Source organism: Protopterus annectens, chromosome 2.part1 (genome assembly GCF_019279795.1).
Source record: "Protopterus annectens isolate FY-2018-M chromosome 2.part1, PAN1.0, whole genome shotgun sequence".
Lineage (NCBI taxonomy): Eukaryota > Metazoa > Chordata > Ceratodontiformes > Protopteridae > Protopterus > Protopterus annectens.
In genome coordinates, this window is record NC_056729.1 from 280470505 (window position 1) to 280492370 (window position 21866).

Sequence of the window (21866 nt, forward strand, 5' to 3'; positions counted from 1 at the left end):
ACTGGTCTGGAATAGACTACTCAAGAGGTACATACAAAGCTTTGTGGTAGAGACTGAAAAGGGAAAAGAAGATGACCAATTAAGCTACATTAGAATGTAAGTCTAAAAATTAGGGAAAACATAAGATATATGAGAGGTTAAAGTGACAAGGTGGGGTAGTGGAAGGGGCAAAGGACATGGAGGCAAGCAAAAAGGTAACAAAGGAAGTGAATGTAACAAAAGTGCAAACTGAAAGGGCGTGATCAGAAGGGGTAAAAGATAGAAATACAAATATTTCAGCTACAGAGCAGAATGGAAGAAGAGGAATTAACCTGGCCATGATGAGTAAGAATGGAGAGGGAGTAATGGAAAACGGATAAAAAAGAGAAGGTATGAAATGTATACTTCATGCCAATCTCCACAAATGAAAAAAGGTTTCATTATACCACTGTACTTAGCCTTCATCAGACCCATCATAAAGTATAATGCCCACTTTGGTATGTACCTGACCAGACACATGCAGTAACTAGAATGTCCACAAAGGGTCCTTATTAAAATAATGCAGGGAGTGAATTAAATGTCTTATGTTAATCACCTCAAAGCTTTGTCTCTTTATTCTGCATCATACAGACTACTGAGAGGTGATCTTTGTCTGGCATACAAGGTACCCCTGGACCCTACTTTGATGAACCTTTTGCACATCCCCAAAACAAACAGAATCAGAATTACTAGATCAAAAGAACTAAATTTTGCTTGCAACATAAATAGGACATGTTGGAGAGACAGCTATGTTTCTCAGAGAATTCCCATTCTCTGGAACAGGCTCCCCATTTATGTGAAGCCAAGTTCCTCCCTAACCCTATTTAAGTGCAACTTGGACCAACAGATGGGTAATCAGAAATTCACCCTTGGTCTAGTGCCTATGTCTGTGATGGACAGAGGCAGTCTGTAGATCACCCCTGTATAAATCAAATATGTGAGTCACATTTGGGTTGCATGGCTAGGCTTGTAAGGGCCCTAGTGATTGTTTGCCTAGTATACATCTATGATCCTATGAGATACAATGATGCTGTGCAGAGAGAGAGATGGATTAAGAGAACTGCCACCTGACATATCATTGAAGGATAGGCTGTCAAAGACAGACCACTGAAAAGAACAGTTCATGCACTATATTTCATTTGACATGAATGTCCTGGAGTTCCTGCAAAGCATAAAATCTTACAAAATATGACAGGCCCACAGCAGGCAACCATAAAATCCATCTATACACATAGGAGGAATGTTACATGAGTATAACCCTGGGGAAGGCATGTGAACATAATTGAATTTTACAGGACATATGTCACATAGGGGAGAGCTCCATGTACATTACCTCTCCTATAAATGTCACTGACATTGTGTCTCCCTCTGTCTTTCTGACACACCATGCCACCTTGCCTCCTATGCAAATGAGAGTGGTGTTTTGTGTCCTGTGATTTGTGTGTTCATATACCATAAGTTTTTATGTCTGATGATCTCCCCTAAGGAGTTTATAGGACACTAAATGTAGTGGAAGTGCTTACAGTCTCTCCTGTAGCTTGGGTCCTTTAAGCCCTTTATCTTTTTAGTTAACAACCTCTGAAGTCTCCCTAGTTTGTTGACAGACATCTCCAAAGGGGCATTGTATTCTATGATGGACCTAATCAATGTCGAATACAAGAGGGCAAGGACTTCTTTAGTTCTGGATGATAGTCCCTTTGAAATCAACTTTCTTATGTAAAAGGTCTTCCTTATCACAACTGCAACATGTTGATCAAAGGTGAGGTCTCTTTCAACATCCTCATTTTGATGTAAGTGTTGTCTATTATGTATACATGATGGATGGAAGGACAGCTTATAAAATTCTACAGTATTACACTTTTTAGCATTTAATTTGAATCCATGTTTTTGTATACCAATTACTAACAAATGTAAGCTCCTGCTAGAGTGCCTGCTTGTCAGAGGAGAACTAAATGATTACACCTGGTTTACTGCCATCCACAAACTTGGTTACCCACAGATCATCATTTGTGATTTGGAGATTTAACAGAGGTCCTAGCACAAAACCCTGAGGGACACCTTTTGTCATTTTCAAACTCTCAGAGGATTCACCTGCCACCTTCTCTGTATAGGGTCTGTCTATCATCCAATATGTTATCCACCTCATCACATAGGGGTCAATTGAGAGTGCAGTTAGCTTGTTCATTATGTTTGTATGTGGTATGGTATTAAATGCCTTGGCTAGACTGAGGTACACTGTGTGGACAATATGACCATCACTGTCCACAGCTTCTGTTACCCCTTCAAAGAATTTAACCAGATTCATTAAACAATTTCTTGTCTTTACAAAGCCAAACTTTTGATGGTCAGTTTAGAATACTGGGCAAAACACCCATGACACACAGTGGCCTCATGGCTGCAATGACGAATATACTTATCATACTAAAAGGTCTGTAGTTCCCAGAGATAGTAATGGAACCACCCTTGTCAAGTGGCATCACAACAGTTGTGTGACAGACTTTGAGGACAAAGCCAGTGGCTAGGATCAAATTGAAAGGATTAAGGAATGGGTCTGCCAGTGCATGTTTAGTAGTATTTATCAGGCAGTCAGCTATATTACTTAGTCTCATGGAGGAGATATATTTTTTATTTCAGACACCACTTTTAGTAAATGGTCTTTAGTGATGATTGGGAGTCAGAAATTCTCAGGATATGTGAGCTCAGGGCTAAAACTGGCACAGAATTTGTTTGCCAGCATATTGTTAATGTCCACTGGATCAGCATAGATAGTGCCATTTTAAATAAGTTCTGAGCAATGCTGAGTGTTCACACCTTATTTTCCTGGGATAACTAAATAAGTATATACAATTGTCATTAGCTTCCAGTGCTAGTCTGAGTGCATGGGATGCCTTTATTTTCCTGATAGAATTGTTCAGTTTCTTTACTAACATCTGGATGTTAACCTTAATTAGATGGACTTCAGTTCTGCAGTATACTCTAAGGAGTTTACTTTTTTATTGTATAGTTTATGTTTGTGAACTAAACCAATTGTTTGCCTTCCTGAAATACAACTGTATAGCATCAGTCCTCAAAGTTGCCAAATGTTTAAGCATGATTAGCTTTCTTTACTGAATGGGTGGCCACGCTTGTGCAGTGGTTAGCATTGCCACCTCACAGCAAGAGGTTCTCCGGTTTGATCCTCGGCTTGGGAGTTTTCTGTGCAGAGTCTGTATGTCATCCCTGTGGTTGTGTGGGTTTCCTCCGGGTGCTCTGGTTTCCTCCCACATCCCAAAGACATGCTGTAGGTGGATTGGATGCTCTAAATTGGCCCTAGACGTGTGTGTGTGTGTGTGTGTGTGTGTGTGTGTGTGTGTGTGTGTGTGTGTGTGTGTGTGCGTGTGTGCGTGTGTGCGTGTGTGAGTGTGTGTGCCTTCTGTGGAAGGTTGGGCAATGGGCTGGCAACTTGACACCTTAAAACTCCACTGCCATACATGAGCGGACAGGTGATCTGCTGTGCGACCGCTAACCAGGAAAAAGCCAGAAGATGTTTATGTCTGTGCTCCTTTGGTCTTAAACATCCCACATCATTCATATCTAGCTAGGACTGTTAGATGAGGATAGAATCTGCTTGTATAAGTACTTGACTCACCAACTTGTTGAATCATAATGCTAAACTTTAACTTAGAAACTTTGTCATAGAAGTGTAGAAGACTGTTGCATTTGAATTACTTGAATTTTGTGATACTTGCATCTATAGACTTGGAGATTTTTGAGGGAGAACATTACCAGTATGTGATCAGCTTTAGCATGATATGGCAAAACCAATGGATGATACATGCAGATGCTATATTTGCAAGGACTAGATCAAGAATATATTGACATCTATTGTTTTTTTTTATGATTTTGCCCAGGTAATTCTTGTTTATGAAGCCAAGAATTTTGGGAGGCATATCCTACATCTGAGGTGCAGATATCCCAGTGTATCAAGAGATAATTAAAGTCATCCAGGATAATGGAGATCTTCCTTATAAGAAGTTTATGCAGTATATTTAGGAATATTACATGGCTTTCATGGGTCATAGAGAGACCTGTAACATGCTAGGATCTGATAATTGGTTCTATTTAGTGTTATTTGTATCTTAATCAGTTTTGGTTATGTGTGTCTGGGAATCTGCCTAAATTTAGTACACTATCTAAAAAATATGGAGACACTACCACAGTTTCAATGGGGTCTAAAGGTATGGTAGACACCAAACTGAGGTATAGCTGGAGTGCTTTGTGAGCGTTTAAAAAACTTTGATAATTACACACATATGAATTTGTTCCATATATGTAGGATGGCCTCAAATTCTGGCAAATTGTTGTTTAGAATTACAGCATTGACCAGAACTACCCTGATGTGGTCTTCTGCTTGAGTGGTTTTGTCCATTAAACTGAGAGGTTCATTAGATGGGCTCTGCCTATAAATGCTCTCCTTCAGCTGTAATTTTAGTAAAAACCTATGAAACATATGAAATATATGAAACATGTACTTCATTGGCTTGTCAGGTGGCCAGATATTGCAAATCTGAGAGAACTACCACAAAGTAAGGACAGCAGAAATGGAGAAAGTATAGAAGAGACTTAGATTAACTCATCTCAACCCAACATTTATTACAATGAATTATCACAAAAAACTTTACAAAACCAATGAAATTCAAACCAGCAAATCATAAACTAAGTTTATTAAATATTGTCAAAGATAATACTAAAATAAGAAAATTTTAATATAAAGATGGAGAAAGATTAGTAAAGCAATAACTTTAAAACCAGCATATAAGTAGTACGATAATGTATAATAGCAATACAATAAAACCTCACAAAGTTAAAACAAACTGCAAACTTTCAATGTTGGCAAAGAGCAGCACATTTTTTCAACATTTTTAATTGAAATTTGCTTATAAATCATTTCTCATTATAGAGTTTTTAGTTTGCTTTAAATATCAAAGTGTCACATTTTAAAAATGTAGTTGTGTGTAAGAAATCAATAAATTCGATCAATTCCTTTTCTGTTTTGCCCCATAAAATAAATTTACCTATAAATACTCATATGAGAACACTGAATTTTTAGATGTTATGGTTAAAAGATCAGAGATGAATATCATAGGGATATGCTTGTATAGAAAACCAACAAGAAAAAAACTGTCTACTACATAAAAATAGCATGCACCCAAGGCATGTAAGTAGAAAAGTGCTTAAAGGACAGATGCTAAGGAATATGAGACTACACAATTTTGATGAAGATCTTATACAAACAACTGAAATGTTGAAAGATGATTTTCTTAGCAGAGGTTATTGTAAATTAGAAGTGGATACTAGTGCAAATTATGCACTAAGCGAAAGAAGAACGAAGGGTCGACCCTATTTCTCAGAACAAATAGTAGACCAACGGTCAGGGAATAGAAATGACAATGAAGTTAAATTACGGTTCCCTATTTCTTTTACTAGTGATATAAATGTATTTTGTAGCATTTTTAAGAAAATTTGGAATATTTTAACTGCAATAAAAGAATTAAATGGTGTAATAGACCCCATACCACATTTTTCTTTTATTAATAAGAAATCTTCAAAAAGGCAGCTATGCTATAAACCATCTAGTACTAGACATGAAATTTTGTCACAGAAAAAAGGGACCTATCCATGCAGGAGATGCACAGCTTGTAGATATATTTTTTCATGCACTACCCTTGTTCATCCTGAGAAAAAATTTAAAATAGATGATGTTTTTATTCAGACTGTAGAATGAAAAATGTTGTATATTTTAGCTTTTGTCATATATGTAAGGCTTACTATATACGTAAAACAAATAGGATGTTAAAGGAATGTGTATTAGAGCACGAGAAACATTGTAGCTGCTAAAGAAACCAATGCCCTTGCTAAACATGTTGAGAAGGAAGGTATACATCATGTTTTTAAATTTTTCGTGCTAGAAGTTATTAATGAAGGACCAAGAGGGGGGAGATTTGATTAATAAGGAAGAACTTGAACAAAAATGGATAATTAAACTAAATGCAGATATACCCCCAGGCATTAATGATGGAGTGTCCCTCAAACCCTTCCTTAAGGCATGGGCATTAAAGCACTGAAAGTCTTTTTAGCATTTATGCTTTGTATGTATTTTATTGACATGCCCTCAGTCTAATGGAATGCACTAATTACTTTTACTGAGGTAATGATCAAATTCTTCCTCTCTATATATATAATGCATTGCAGTTGTGTCATTTTGTAACAGTCTGAAGAAGTGATCTGGAGATCGTGAAAGCACTCACTTTTGTTATTTTGTACTTTATTAAAGTGTTGTACTCTTGCCGTGAAACTCTGCAACTTCTTTTTTCTTGATATTTCTGCTGGTGTTGTTGCTGGAGCTTACTCAGTACTCACTCTAGTTTTTTGCTGTTCATTTGTGTTTTTCAGAGTGAGTCTGAGACATGGCAGAAGGTTATGATGTGGATTCAAACCACTTGTCTGGATATGGAACAGTTAGCCAAACACAGAAAGAGCGGCTAAATCATATTCTTACTATGGAAACAATTCTTTGGTACATAATCCAATATTTTCAGGAGGTTATACAGCTGAGGTAAATGAAGAGATAGATATGGCATTCCGTGATAAATTAAGGAATATTGAAAACAAACTTTACAAATTCAAAAGACTCCAGTGGCAAAGATTCCACATGGAAGCATCTCTCAGATACAAGATAGTACCTAGAGGTTTGAGGGTATTAACTATGCCCACTTATGGCGAACAGTTCCCTGAATTTCTAAAGAAATGGCAACAACTAAATGTACAGCTCAGTTACGACTATATCCATCTGCTGGTAGCTTTTTTTCTACCACAAGAAAGGGAGCTAGCAGCTGAACTTAATCTGCAAGAAGAACATTATGCTACCTTTTCTATGGATGTTGTGGGTGATAAAATGGATTACTTACATGAAACCATCTTACAGCATGAAAAGAGGCTACAGAATATTGAAACTAAAAAACTACAATGGGATATGAATGATTTTCAAATGAGGGCGGTGTTTTCTTGGTCAAAACCACCCCCTACCAATAGGAATCAACCTCTAGACCAACCACAGGATATGACTGAAGCCGTACATTGATCAATCAACAGAGGACCTGCCCATACAGGAAACGAAATATCCAAAAATGAAATGCCTACATTAACAGTTACAATCGAACAACTACTGAATAAAACACTCATGGAGAAATATTTATTGCATGTTTCTAAAAATAATATGACTAATGACTCTGATAACAGCTCCAGGCCTCCTTTTTCTATGCAGCTAAGGGAAATAAATGGGACTGCTATCAAGCCATTTACCCTGAACACAGCTCTTCCCATCAAGAACAGATCAAGGGGCAGAGGACGGACAGTACCAGTATGGCAAATACAAGCTTCAGTACGAGGGCAAACAGGAATGAATACACACAGCTGGATTCAAAAGGGTTGATACTTAACCTTTTTCACTACAATTAACAGATATGCAATTAGCCATTTTAAATGGAGGTCTATCTTTTATTCCAGCTCAAAGAACAGAAATGGGAGAACTATTAAAGGAGTTAAAACTTTTTGGCAGAACACTAACTCTTAAAAATGCTATTTCCTGATACAACAGGCATAAATACAAATACTGGTACTAGGACTAGTTGTTTTAGAAAGCCTAGCTGTTTTATACCTAAAACACATCCTACGGTAGATTCATTTGTATCAGTGTGTGAGAAAGAGATTCGTGAGACTTTTGAAAGTGATAGACCACAATCTTTTTATAACTTGAGCAAAGATGAAATGTGTGCACTGTCAGACTTACGTACTTTAAATTCTATTGAAATTCGACCAGCAGACAAAGGTGGGGGTATCATTGTTATGGATAAAGTTTTTTATGTTGAACAAATATTGAACTTATTGTCTGATAATGAGACATATATACAAATAACTAGAACTGTATTGAAGGGAGTGATAGAATTTAATTCTTTCTGTTTGACATGCTAATGACACATATGATTTCTGAAAAACTATTTAAGTATTTTAAAATTGAACATCCGATTATTCCCATTATATATGGGCTCCCAAAAATCTATATGCATCCAATTTGCCCCCCTATGAGACCTATTGTCTCTAGTAAGGGCTGGGCTACTGAATCATTGTCTATCTTTATTAAAAATAATCTACATCCTGTTTTAGACACATGCTATTCAGTTTTAAAGGATACTAAAACTTTTTTACAAAAATTCTATGTACAGACAGCTAATTTACATCAACAAATTATGCAGTTACACTAGATATTTTTTCTCTTTTCACAGTTATCCTGAACCAACGGGGATTTGAGAACATTAGAGAACTTCTAAGAATTAAGCAATTATTTTCTAATGACAAAATTGACTTAATATGTGTATTACTGGAGATAGTTTTAGAGAAGAATGTTTTTAATTTTTGTGACAACTACTATCTATAGAAGATTGGCGTAGCGATGAGCACTCCCTGTGCCAATAGCTATGCCAATCTGGCACTAATGCAATGGGAGAATACTTTTTATTACAAGGGCATGAACATAGTAAGCATGTGATATGGTATACACGTTTTGTTGGTGACCTCTTTATTTTATGGGGCAAAACAGAAAAGGAATTGATTGAATTTATTGATTACTTACACACAACAACTACATTTTTAAAGTTTACCTATAAATACTCATATGAGAACAGTGAATTTTTAGATATTATGGTTAAAAAAAATCTGAGATGAATAGCATAGGGACATGCTTGTATAGAAAACCAATAAGAAAGAACTGTCTGCTACATAAAAATAGCACACACCCAAGGCATATAAGTAGAAATGTGCTTAAAGGACAGATGCTAAGGAATATGAGACTACACAATTTTGATGAAGATCTTATGCAAACAACTGAAATGTTGAAAGACGATTTTCTTAACAGAGACTATTCTAAATTAGAAGTGGATACCAGTGCAAATTATGCACTAAGCGAAAGAAGAACGAAGGGTCGACCCTATTTCTCAGAACAAATAGTAGACCGACAGTCAGGGAATAGAAATGACAATGAAGTTAAATTACGGTTCCCTATTTCTTTTACTAGTGATATAAATGTAATTTGTAGCATTTGTAAGAAAAATTGGAATATTTTAACTACAATAAAATAATTAAATGGAGTAATAGACCCCATACGACATTTTTCTTTTATTAGTAAGAAATCTTTAAAAAGGCAGCTATGTTATAAACCATCTTGCACTAGACATGAAGTTTTGTGACAGATAAAAGGGACCTATCCATGCAGGAGATGCACAGCTTGTAGATATATTTTTTTCATGCACTACCCTTGTTCATCCTGAGAAAAAATTTAAAATAGATGCATGTTTTTATGCAGACTGTTGAACAAAAACATTGTATATTTTAGTTTCTGTCAAATATGTAAGCCCTGTTATATAGGTAAAACAAATAGGATGTTAAAATAACATGTATTAGAGCACATGAGAGATATTGTAGCTGCTAAAGAAACCAATGCCCTTGCTAAACATGTTGAGAAGGAAGGTATACATCATGTTTTTAAATTTTTCATGTTAGAAGTTTTTAATGAAAGACCAAGAGGGGAAGATTTGATTAATAAGACAGAAGAACTTGAACAAAAATGGATAATTAAAATAAATGCAGATAAACCCCCAGGCATTAATGATGCAGTGTCCCTCAAAGGCATGGGCATTGAAGCACTGAAAGTCTTTTTAACATTTATAGTTTGTATATATTTTATTGACATGCCCTTAGTCTAATAGAATGCTTCCTCTCTCTATATAATGCATTGCAGTTATGCCATTTTGTAACAGTCTGAAGAAGCGATCTGGAGATCATGAAAGTGCTCACTTTTGTTATTTTGTACTTTATTAAAGTGTTGTACTCTTGCCTTGGAGCTCTGCAACTTCTTTTTTCTTGATGTGCCCTAAAAGATGATGGGGCATAGGGTCTTCCTATGTGAAGATCCAGCAACATGGACCTCCTATGGGTGACAAGAAAGGACATAGAGATCATATAGATCATATCATGAGAGCACTAGGCAGATGGGCCCATTGGTCTGATAATCAGGGTAGTCAGATTCTAGCTATTGTGTTGGCAGATCTCCAGCAGTGAACTAACAGATAATTGGCTAGTGCAGTAGTGGCTAAGGAATAGAAGATGACATGAGTAGTATCCATATAAAGGGAGAAGACATGAATCATCTGGGACCTTTAGGCCTGTTACTAACAGCAGTGGCAGAGAAAGATGAGGAAATTGTGAGAGAAAGACTGGTTGTTTTCCTACAGGATAACAATTTCCAAAACTACAATCAGCATGCACTCATGGGTAAAAGAGCTGGCAGGTGAGCCAGATCCAGTTTTGTGAGTGAATCACAGAACATGCAAAGAGACTACTGATAGAGGGGGGTCCACAAAGATATCACTTAGGTCCTTGAGTTTGTCTAACACTTATGGTTCATGCAACATTGCAGGGTTATAGATGGAGCAAGACCGAGGAACAGAACTGCTGCTTTGCTGAGTAGTGGGGCACAGAGCTTTGCGTGGGAGGGACAATTTCATGAATATAATAGTACTTTTCAACATACATAATTCAAATGTAATGTTGTTTTCCAATTTGCTGGTTATGGCTATGATTTTCTTTAAACATTTTATTGTAGATATATATATATATATATATATATATATATATATATATATATATATATATATATATATATATATATATATGTGTATATATATATATATATATATATATATATATATATATATATACATATATATATATATATATATATATATATATATATATATATATATATATAGGTTTATAGGTTCATAGGTTGGTACTAGGCTATTGGCCCTAGGGCCTATACAAGCCTAGCCATAACATTTCCCTGGCTATTTCTTCCCACAGTATTTACTTCCCTGGACCCCTGTCTAACAGGGTGACTGGCATGATCCCCAGGGTGAATTTCCTATCTCCCATCCAATCATCAAGGTTCCTTTTGAAAAGGGCCAAAGAGGCACTCTGCTTGACATGTATGGGCAGTCCATTCCAGAGTCTTGGGAGTCTCTGGGTCAGGGACCTATCCCTCCAGCATGTTTTGTTCATTGTGATGACAAGGTTTAGATCCCTGGAGCATGTCTCTGAGGGATTGGGATTTCTTTAAGTGTAGCATGTCCAATAGCTTTGGGTTTGACATGGCCTTGTATGTTAAGCAGACATCGCCTTTGAGTAGACGGTATGCGACAGAATATACGTGGAATTTTTTTAGATGGTCAGCATAAGGCATCTTATTTAAGCCTGTGATTCTTTTAGTGAGGTATTTCTGTGGCCTTTCCAGTTGTTGCAGATGTCTTGAGAGGTACATACCAAATGGGGCATTGTATTCTGTAATGGGTCTAATGAGGGATGAGTATAGTGGGACATTGACCTCCTTTTTTCTGGATGAAAAGCCCTTAGTGATGAGGCGTGCCACATAGAAGGATTTATGACTGTTGTGGCGATGTGGTTATCAAAGGTGAGACCACTGTTCACCTGTGTCCCTAAGTCTCTTATCACACTTTCAGTGTTTTGTGTACTGCCAACTATGTGGTAATTCATGGACACATGTTTTTTTCCCAAAGAGGATAACTATACATTTCTTGGCATTGAGCTTGAGCCCATGGCTCTGGCACCAAGCATCTGTTTCTGTAAGGCCCTTTTGTAGAATATCCACATTATTTGGGGATTCAATAATGGCTCCCAGTTTGCAGTCATCTGCAAACTTTGTTAGCCAGAGTCCCTTAGTGTTGGCCTGTATTTCAGAGAAGTAGATGCCAAACTACAGCAGTCCTAGGACTGAACTCTGAGGTACTCCACTTGTCACTTGTCTGGAGCTGGATTTGGAGTCAGCTACTTTTACAGTGTGGGTTCTGTCAGTAAGCCAGTTGGCAACCCATCGAGTGATGTAGGGATTAATGCCCAGCTAAGTAAGTTTATCTATGATTCCAGAGTGGGGGATGGTGTTGAAGGCCTTGGTGAGGTCCATATAGGCTGTGTGGAACACCTTACCCTTGTCCCATGGCTCTGGAGAATGATTCAAAGAAGTCAATCAGGTTCAGGAGACAAGATCGGCCCTTCACGGACCCAAACTGTGTGGGGTCCAGTGTTTGAAGGTTGCCAATGTCTTTGTTTATAAGTTCCATGATAATACGTTCCATGGCCTTGCAAATCAGGCTCATCAGACTGATGAGGTAGTAGTTCCCAAGATTCAAGGTGGATACCCCCTTGTGGACTGGGATAACTGTAGCTGTGCACCACTCAGTGGGCACGAAGCCTGAGGTGAGGCTATGATTAAACATGACACTTAGGTGAGGTGCCAGTTCATTTTGTAGTTCATGTAGTACACAGCCTGGGATGTCGTCTGGTCCCATAAAAGCTGTATTCTTAGCTTTGGAGAGTGCATTTTTTACCTGTGTGGCTGTTATTATCATAATTTGGCAATCTTTTGGTATTGAGATTGGTCCTTTAGGGGGTGGGGGGGTGACGTTTGCACTGAATTGATCTGCCAGGATATTGGCAATATCCTTGGGATCAGTATATTTAATACGGAACATCACTCCCTCACAGGTATGGCAAGTGCAACAGCTCAAACTTGCTCAAATACTCCAAAAATAAAGCCAGCACAATGAGGTGATTGTAAAACAGTTTAAAAAAGAACTGTTCAAAACATCACTAGGGGTGTTGAAAGCCCCTGTGAATGCACAAATTATACAAAATATGCAGCAAAACGGTTTTGGCTAACCTAGCCTTCCTCAGTACAACAAAGTTAATAAATGAAGGCAGAGTCTAAGCTGTATATATGGACAGCTCCATTATTCAATTAAATATAATAGAACATTTACTAATGCTCATTCAGACCAGGGATAAACAGTCCACCTAGTTTAATTATCCATTTCTTCTCCTTGAAATTTAGTATGGAGTGCCAACCCCCTTTACAGTTCCTGTCCCCACCAATTTTATCAATAATAGTGAAATGAAAAGAGGCTGTTGGATGCTTCAAAGTGTGTTTATATAAAGAATTGGTCAATTTGTGGTCCCTGACATCACTCATGTGTTCAGAAATTCTGACTCTCAGTGGCCTAGAATTTTGCCCTACATAGAATGCTGAGCATGAGCAGGAAGCCAGGTAAACAACCCAGTCTGAACCACAGTTTGCCAAAAACTTAGTGTCAAATACCTGTGCTGTATTTTCACTGGTAAATTGTTTGGTCTTAAATACTCCTGGGCAATGGGTACAATGCCCACTAGGATAAGATCCCATTAATCTCTCCCCAGTCATAGTACTTTGCCAAACTGTATTAATAGATCTGTAGGAATGTTTATAATGGCTTAAATGGGAACCTAAAGTTTGTCCCCTATGAAATGAAAAGTGGCATTTGTCCCCAATTATTGAAGCAAGTCTGTTGTCTGCTAACAATATGTTCCATTGTTTGTTTATAATGTTCATGAGTCCACCAGTATTCTGACCATAAGTGGTGACCATTCTTAACACATTTTGGCCCTCTGTTCTTTTTGGCTTGTATTGTAATAATTGTTCCCTTGCTTGTGTACTTGCCCACCTACTGGCCATGGTGATGTTACCTGGTCTGTACACTCTATTATGAAATCTGCCAAGATCTTCCTTGTATTTATTAAATGTGTCATCTTCTGAACATACACGTCTGACCATCAGAAACTGTGATTTGGGGATGTTTAGAATCACATGTTGTGGGTGGAGGCTAGTAGCATGCAATAAGGAATTATATTGTGGCTATTTCCTATAAATTTCAGTTCTTAAAATGCTATCAACATTCCTTGTTGTAGTTACATCCAGGAATGTGATTTCTTGGGGATGAAAATTCAGCTTGAACTCTATACCCCACTTGTTCTGATTAAATATTCCACAAATTCCATAAGATAAGTACTATCTGCCCTCCACACCAACCGTCGTCCAAGTACCTCCTCCAAATATCTATATCCCTCAAGTAAATGTTATGGTTAGGATCATATATCAATTGCATCTCTATGTAGGTCATATAATGATCTGCATAAATGGAGGCAAAAGAAGCCCCCATTGCCATGCCTTGTAGCTGCAAATAGCATGTTCCATGAAAGTAAAAAACATTTTTCTCAAGAACATGCTCAGCCAAGCATACTAGGATGTATTAAACCCTGGTGAATATAAAGCAGTTCTGTCTAGCCAAAATTAGAGAGCTAAAAGGGTTGGGAGGGTGGCCTAATGGTTAAGGTGTTTGCCTTACAAACACAAGGTGCAGGGTTTGAGTCTCACAAGGGATAATTGGCTAGGCTTACAATAGCCCACAAGGGCAGTTAGCTTAGTACTAATTTATGAATCTATGAAAAAAAAGCCCCGCCCAATGGAGAATATTTCTATATAACGATGTCATGTCTAACGTGCATAGGAGCCAATCAGACTCTAACTGTGTATTGGACACAATCCCCAAAAATTCTGTTGTGTCCTGGATACGTGACCTAACGCAACTCAAAAGAGGTTTTAAATACTGTTGGTAGTGCTGGACTCACCATCAAAATACAGTTTTAAGTTCAATAATCTACAGAATGAAATCACATCAGAAGCCAAAGAATCTTCTGCCACAAAAAAGCTGGGAACATAATTAAGGCCTTTATTCAAAAGTGATGTTTGTGCCTCAGAAAGTGTCACAGATTAAATATTGTGAACATTATTACTTTCCTTTAACATTTGGTTACTGCCTTGAGGATATCTTCTAAGGTATTCACTGTGCTTGTGTTTCCTCCCCCCTCTTCTATTCTTTGCCCTAAAGGGTAGTCAGTACAACATCTTTTAGCAGTTGGAGACTGTGGGGAGTGGTTGCCATTCACATCGGTGTGGCTGAAGAGGAGTCCTCTCCCGAGGTGAAACTAACTGAGTGTTTGGTTTTCTTCATAATAGAATTGGGCCTTTTGTGTTTATTGGTATTACTTCTATTCTGCATAATACCCACATTAGGACCTTTATATGGCATGAAGGGTTGTCCTTTTTCATAATCACCTATGTCATGATGGAATTTTTTTTTTTTTTGTCTTTGAGTTGTTGCTCCAAAAATAATAAATCAGAGCTTAGCAAATTTAAACATTCCATGTAAACTGGTGAATTTTCATGGATCTTAATTTCATGACAATGATTTTCAACAACTTTAATAACATTTTTATTTATTTTATTTTATTTCACATTTGTTGACCGGGAAAGTCCGACTGGATACATGTCCATTTTCAGCGGAGGCCCGGGGAGAAAAGCTCCACAGTGAATGAATATAATGCATTTAGATAATACATAGGACTCAGTAACAAAACAATACATAGAACTAAAGAACAAACAAAACAAATTAGTTTCCTATACTAGAAAATGGTACAAAGGAGATGTAGTAAAAAAATAAGTTGATCATAAACAATATCAGGGGTACAACATATTAATACTACTTCTAGCATGCTGATTCTCCATCTAGTCTAACCACTTCAGTTTAGATGAGAGAGAAAGAAGTAAGAGCGAGGGGGATGCATCTAGGGAAGTATCTATCTAAGTAACATCACCTACCCTATGTTCATAGTAAGGTTTAAGAGCATCTACAAAGCTCATGGAGGTTTGTTGCTGGATTTTGGCCCATTGTTCTAATAGTATATTATCAACCTGGCTGACTAGTGGTTGCAACCTAACTCTTAACCCTTGAGGGGTAATGCCTTTGGCCTGATAGGCCTTAAATAATTTTAGGTGCCAAACATTGGTTCTAAGTCCTTTCATATGTTTGGTAAGTTGTTGAAAAGCTGACTTGCATTGGGTTATGGGATCATTCAAATTCAATTCTGAGAGCCCTTTGTTGTTCTCCCCTAGTCCAAAGACCTGTAAGTCATCTTTGTCAGATGACAATCCCTTAAGGATAGTAACCAGGTCCATGTATGACAAAAACAAATGTTAATAGTTATTACTCCCACCCGAGAATTAGTAAATAAGAAATTAAACCAAAAATCTGCCAGTATTTAAATCCAATTAGTTCAGACAATATTGCAAAAACTCTTGCCCCATTCAAGGGATATCAAGGACATAACAAACAGGACTAGACATTGGTCAAAGAACAGAAAAAGAATACAGAATTCAGTGTAATAATATCCAGTTTCTAGCAACCAAATAATGAGTTACCACCAATTCAAAAAATGTACATAAAAAATGTGTACATAGGAAATGGGGGGACCATAATAGCCATCCTGTATACTATTAAAAATTTAAAAATGTTATGCCCCTCACAATAAATGATGGCAATGGTACTAAGACCTCTTTATATCTCGAAAGATGTTCAGTTTCAAGACCCAAAACTAGGGAACAATAATAGCCCTTGTGTGCAAAAACTTCCTCAGATGATAAACACACAGTACTACATTCCTTGATGCCAAAACTGACCATATAAATGGACAATTTAGTACATAAAGCTGTCTAGTATTAACTTACTTATGCTAAAACATAAAGGGACAGTATTAGCCATTTCTTAAAGTATGTCCAAAAAATTAAACAGGATACTACGTCCCCCTACCAATTTAACAGACCAAAATATATTGGTCCATAAAAACATCTGAATGTGTATAATGGCCTCATAAAAAATATTACATTAAGAAGCTAATTGCTTAGATGAATTCTGATTCATAATATTGATGAAAATTTCAAATGATCCGTCATGCTATACCTGAATGTTAGCCCTGATAATTCAGTAAATGTGAATACAATACTTTATTTATATACTGGCAATCAATGGTTGAATATAATACTTCTTCTCATAAACTAACTTACATAATCAAAACTGAACTTTGTCAACCTGATACGCCGATATATCCATTTAGCCAACAGCCTTGATATACATAAAAAATGTATAGTGTAACCTGATATTCCCCGACCAACTGTAAGCCCCACATATAATTAACACAAATGCTGAAATAATGTCTGCCTACTTATACAATTATATCCAAAAGAGCAATGCTCAAAAATGCAGTTAGATAAACATTAGTTGAATGACAGAAAATAATGATATCCAAAGTTTCAAAAAACTATGCTTCTGAATTGCTAACTATACCCATCTTCAAAGTCACTAAAGCACCAGATAAAAAGTGTTGAAACACATATGCATGAGTTCACCAAATACCAAATATTCAAACAATGTGCATGCCCCTGCAAGTGCGACAGTGCAAGACTGAAGCAATTGTGACATCCAAAGAGAAGCCAGCACTTGGTGGTGTGAGTAAAATAGCATTTACTTTATTCAAATAATAGCAAGACATGTTCCCAAATATTCATACGGTCTCCAAACCCCACTTCTGTTAATCTAAATATGGAAACAGTCATAAATATGAGTTTAATACACTCAAAATGGCACCCAATAGATTAAAGGAACAGTCATGCAACAAATGGCTGTGAAAAGATTAAATAAATTCTTATAATGTCCCAAAATTCCAAAGGACCTGTACTTCTGAGTTATTCTTCTTAAGCAATGTCAAGAAGTTGTCAAAATTATAGTGAAAAAATGTTGATGCACCCACACATAGTCTTGAAACACCACATCCATTAATACTAAGTTAACAAACAGTTATTGGGCTAAATTTGGTGCACTCAAAATGGCCCACAACGTGTTGCCTAAACGAGAACCAGACAAACTAAAAATAATGTTGCTGTACATACATGTATCTTAGAATGCCACTCCTGTTAATTCCAAGTTCACCAACAGTCATTAGTCTGGTTTTGGCACACTCAAAATGGTCCCAGATGCATTAGTTAGTACGAGAAATATGCAATCCTACAGAGATGGCAAATTCAAGCACACCAATAAATTCAGTCATTAGCTGTAAACATTAGCATCAACCTCTGCCCAAGGATGACAAATATCAGTCCAATAAGTTGATCTGCTTGAAATTAATAATCCAGAGTCTCGCAATTTGGCATACCGCAAATCGGCTAAATCGACTTCTAGTGTTCCACGCAATAATATGCTGTAAAGAATATGTATTTTGAAGCATCCAAAAGACCCAAAAGTAGAAATGACAACCAAAGGTCACTTAACTGGCAGGATCCTCTCTGTAAATGAATAAATCCAACTATAAGGAGAAGCCAAACATCAAAAAATGAATGATGCAGCTCCACCATGATGTAGACAGCAACCAGCTCCCACGCCAACAGCGAGGATACACTAGAAACCACAGAGCATCACTCCCTCACAGGTATGGCAAGTGCAACAGCTCAAACTTGCTCCAATACTCCAAAAACAAAGCCAGCACAATGAGCTGATTGTAAAACAACAGTTTAATAAAAAAACTGTTCAAAACATCACTGCTCATGCTCAGCATTCTATGTAGGGCAGACTTCTAGGCCATTGAGAATCAGAATTTATGCTCACATGAGTGATGTCAGGAACCAAAAATTGACCAATTATTTATATAAACACACTTTGAAGCATCCAACAGCTTCTTTTCATTTCACTATTATTGATAAAATTGGTGAGGACAAGAACTGTAATGGGGGTTGGCACTCCGTATTAAATTCCAAGGAGAGGAAATGGATAATTAAACTAGGTGGGCTGTTTAGCCCTAGTTTGAATGAGCATTTGTACATTTTCAATTATATTTAATTGAATAATGGAGCTGTCCTTATATACAGCTTAGACTCTGTCTTCATTTATTAACTTTGTTGCACTAAGGATGGCTAGGTTAGCTGAAACTGGTTTGCTGCATAGTTTGTATAATTTGTGCATTCACAGGGGCTTTCAACACCCCTAGTGATGTTTTGAACAGTTTTTTATTAAACCATTGTTTTGCAATCACCTCATTGTACTGGCTTTGTTTTTGGAGTATCAGTATATTTAATGCCATTCTGTTGTAGCTCAGAGCAGATATGAGCATTGCCATTTAGATTCCTTGACATAGCTACAGAATGCCTTGTGGTTGTCTTTGGAATCTTTGGCAATTTTATTTTATTTTTATATAGGTATAGATATAGATATATTATATACATACAAATATATATATATATATATATATATATATATATATATATATATATATATATATATATATATATATATATATATATCTACTTCTAAAGCCCACCTCCCAGATGACTGACTTTCAAAATCCTGAGAAGAAAATCATGAAAGTTCAGAAACCCGAATGTTGATTTTTACGTAAATATGTGGCCAACTTTAAACAAAACTCACACCAAGGAAAGTAAAAACTCACCTAGGTGGGGGCTATACCCCCACCCCCCAATGTACACCCTAACTAAATATACCAACTCCGGGACTGTACTACAGCAGAGAACAGGGCAATTTGGCCAAGTGTTTACTTACTGTAGTAAAACATTGACGTTTGGGTTTTTGCACTTTCATGATTTTTGTCTCGGGATTTTGAACGTCGGTCATCTGGGAGTCAGGCTTTAGAAGTAGACATATATATATATATATATATATATATATATATATATATATATATATATATATATATATATATATATATACAGTTTAATATCAAAAAGTTGAACATTGGTTCAGCGAACACAGCAAGTCGAATGGCAGTTAGTCGATGTCTGTGTTGCCGAAAGTTAGGAGATTGAGAGTACATATCCAGCGAATGCTATGAACTAAACTCTATGAGTAGAGTTGCGGTACAGTGTAATTAAGAAATGTATCCCTTTCCTCACTGTAGCACGATCTCATAGTTAGAATATTTAATTTGCATGGGGTGTGGGGGGTGTGGGGGGGGCTTGACCCCTGCCAAATCATGAATGACAGTGTAGGTATTTAACTTACATTTGCACCTACACTGCCATCATAGTGGATTTTCGACATAAATGTTGAATCTGTTAAATTCGTTCAACAGATTTGACATTTTAGATTTGACATTTTAACCTAATTTGTATGCAGGAAGTATGACGTCATTTTCGAAGTATCGAACATTAATTTTTATCTTCTTCTTCTTCTTTCGGCTGCTCCCGTTAGGGATCGCCACAGCAGTTCAACTGTTTCCATTTCTTCCTGTCCTCTGCATCTTACTCTGTCACACCAACCACCTGCATGTCCTCTCTTACCACATCCATAAACCTTACCTTAGGCCTTCCTCTTTTCCTGTTACCTGGCAGCTTCATCCTTAGCATCTTTTTCCCAATATACACTGCATCCCTCCTCAACACATGTCCAAACCAATGTAATCTTGCCTCTATGGCTTTGTCTCCAAACCTTCCAACCTGGGCTGACCCACTAATATACTTATTCTTAATCCTGTCCATCCTCGTCACACCCAGTGCAAATCTTAACATCTTCAACTCTGCCACGTCAAGCTCTGACTCTGAACTGTTGATCCCAAGTACTTAAACTCATTCACCTTCACCACCACTACTCCCTGCATTCTCACCATTCCTCTATCCTCCCTCTCATTCACACACATATATTCTGTCTTAGTCCTGCTGACCTTCATTCCTCTTCTCTCTAGAGCATATCTCCACCTCTCCAGGGTCTCCTCCACCTGTTCCCTACTCTCACTACAGATCACAATGTCATCTGCAAACATCATAGTCCATGAGGACTCCTGTCTGATCTCGTCTGTCAACCGAACATTCATTTTTATGAACTTCGATATTTTGATAGTATATATATATATATATATATATATATATATATATATATATATGGATTCACTTTAACGGACATCGCAATACTGAGCATCATAATACTGAAACTTCAGAATATCGAACTTTCAGCATGTGATGCTGTAATAAATATACCCTCCACCACATATGCAAACACATATACACCTTCCTCCCCACACTACAACAAACCAACAAAACACACACACACACACAAACACAAATACAAATCAAACCCACCTAACCTACATATAAGCAGGGGGGCAAGACCCCCTGCACCCCCCCTTGTAGGGGGCTGCACCCCCCACACCCCCACTACTTATATATACAAACTCCGAGGTCACACTAAAAAGAAAAAGACACTAAACTCACTGCTACACACTCTTCATTCCCGTTGCACAAACACACATTACATATGTACAAACACCACCACTTTCAACACTTACACACTCACACTCTTACCTACCTACTCTAACCTACACCTAAAACTTCCCAACACACTCACATGCACTCAAATCCCTACCCAAAACCCTTAAGAAACACTTACCTGAATCTACAGCTATAACCACACATCGGCAGCCATCCCCATATCACAGATCACACTGCACCTTACAGACACAGTAAACCACACATCACATACTGCACCATCACAACCGCGGATTTGATATTTCACAATTCGATAATATACAGTTTCGGGCAACTGCACTTTTGAAACTTTTGTCTCGAGACACTGAAATTCGCAATTTCAGTATTTCGAGATTGTAAAGAGAAACCGTATATATATATATATATATATATATATATATATATATATATATATATATATATATACATATATATTCATATATATCTATATATATATATATATATATATACATACATATATATGGAATCTGTACTATTTCTCGAACGACCATTTCACCAAAAGTGAAACGGCCGACCATACTTTCGCGAAAGTGCTTTTCACGAAAAAAGCACTTTAATGACAGTGTGCTAAAAAAATAATAAAAACATGCCAAAATGGCTATTGCTGAGATTGTAGCACAGTGGGAATAAGGTAATATTCCCTTTTTCCCACTGTAGTGCAATCTCGGAGTGAGAATATAAAAGTAGGGGGGGTGCGGGGGGGTTTGCC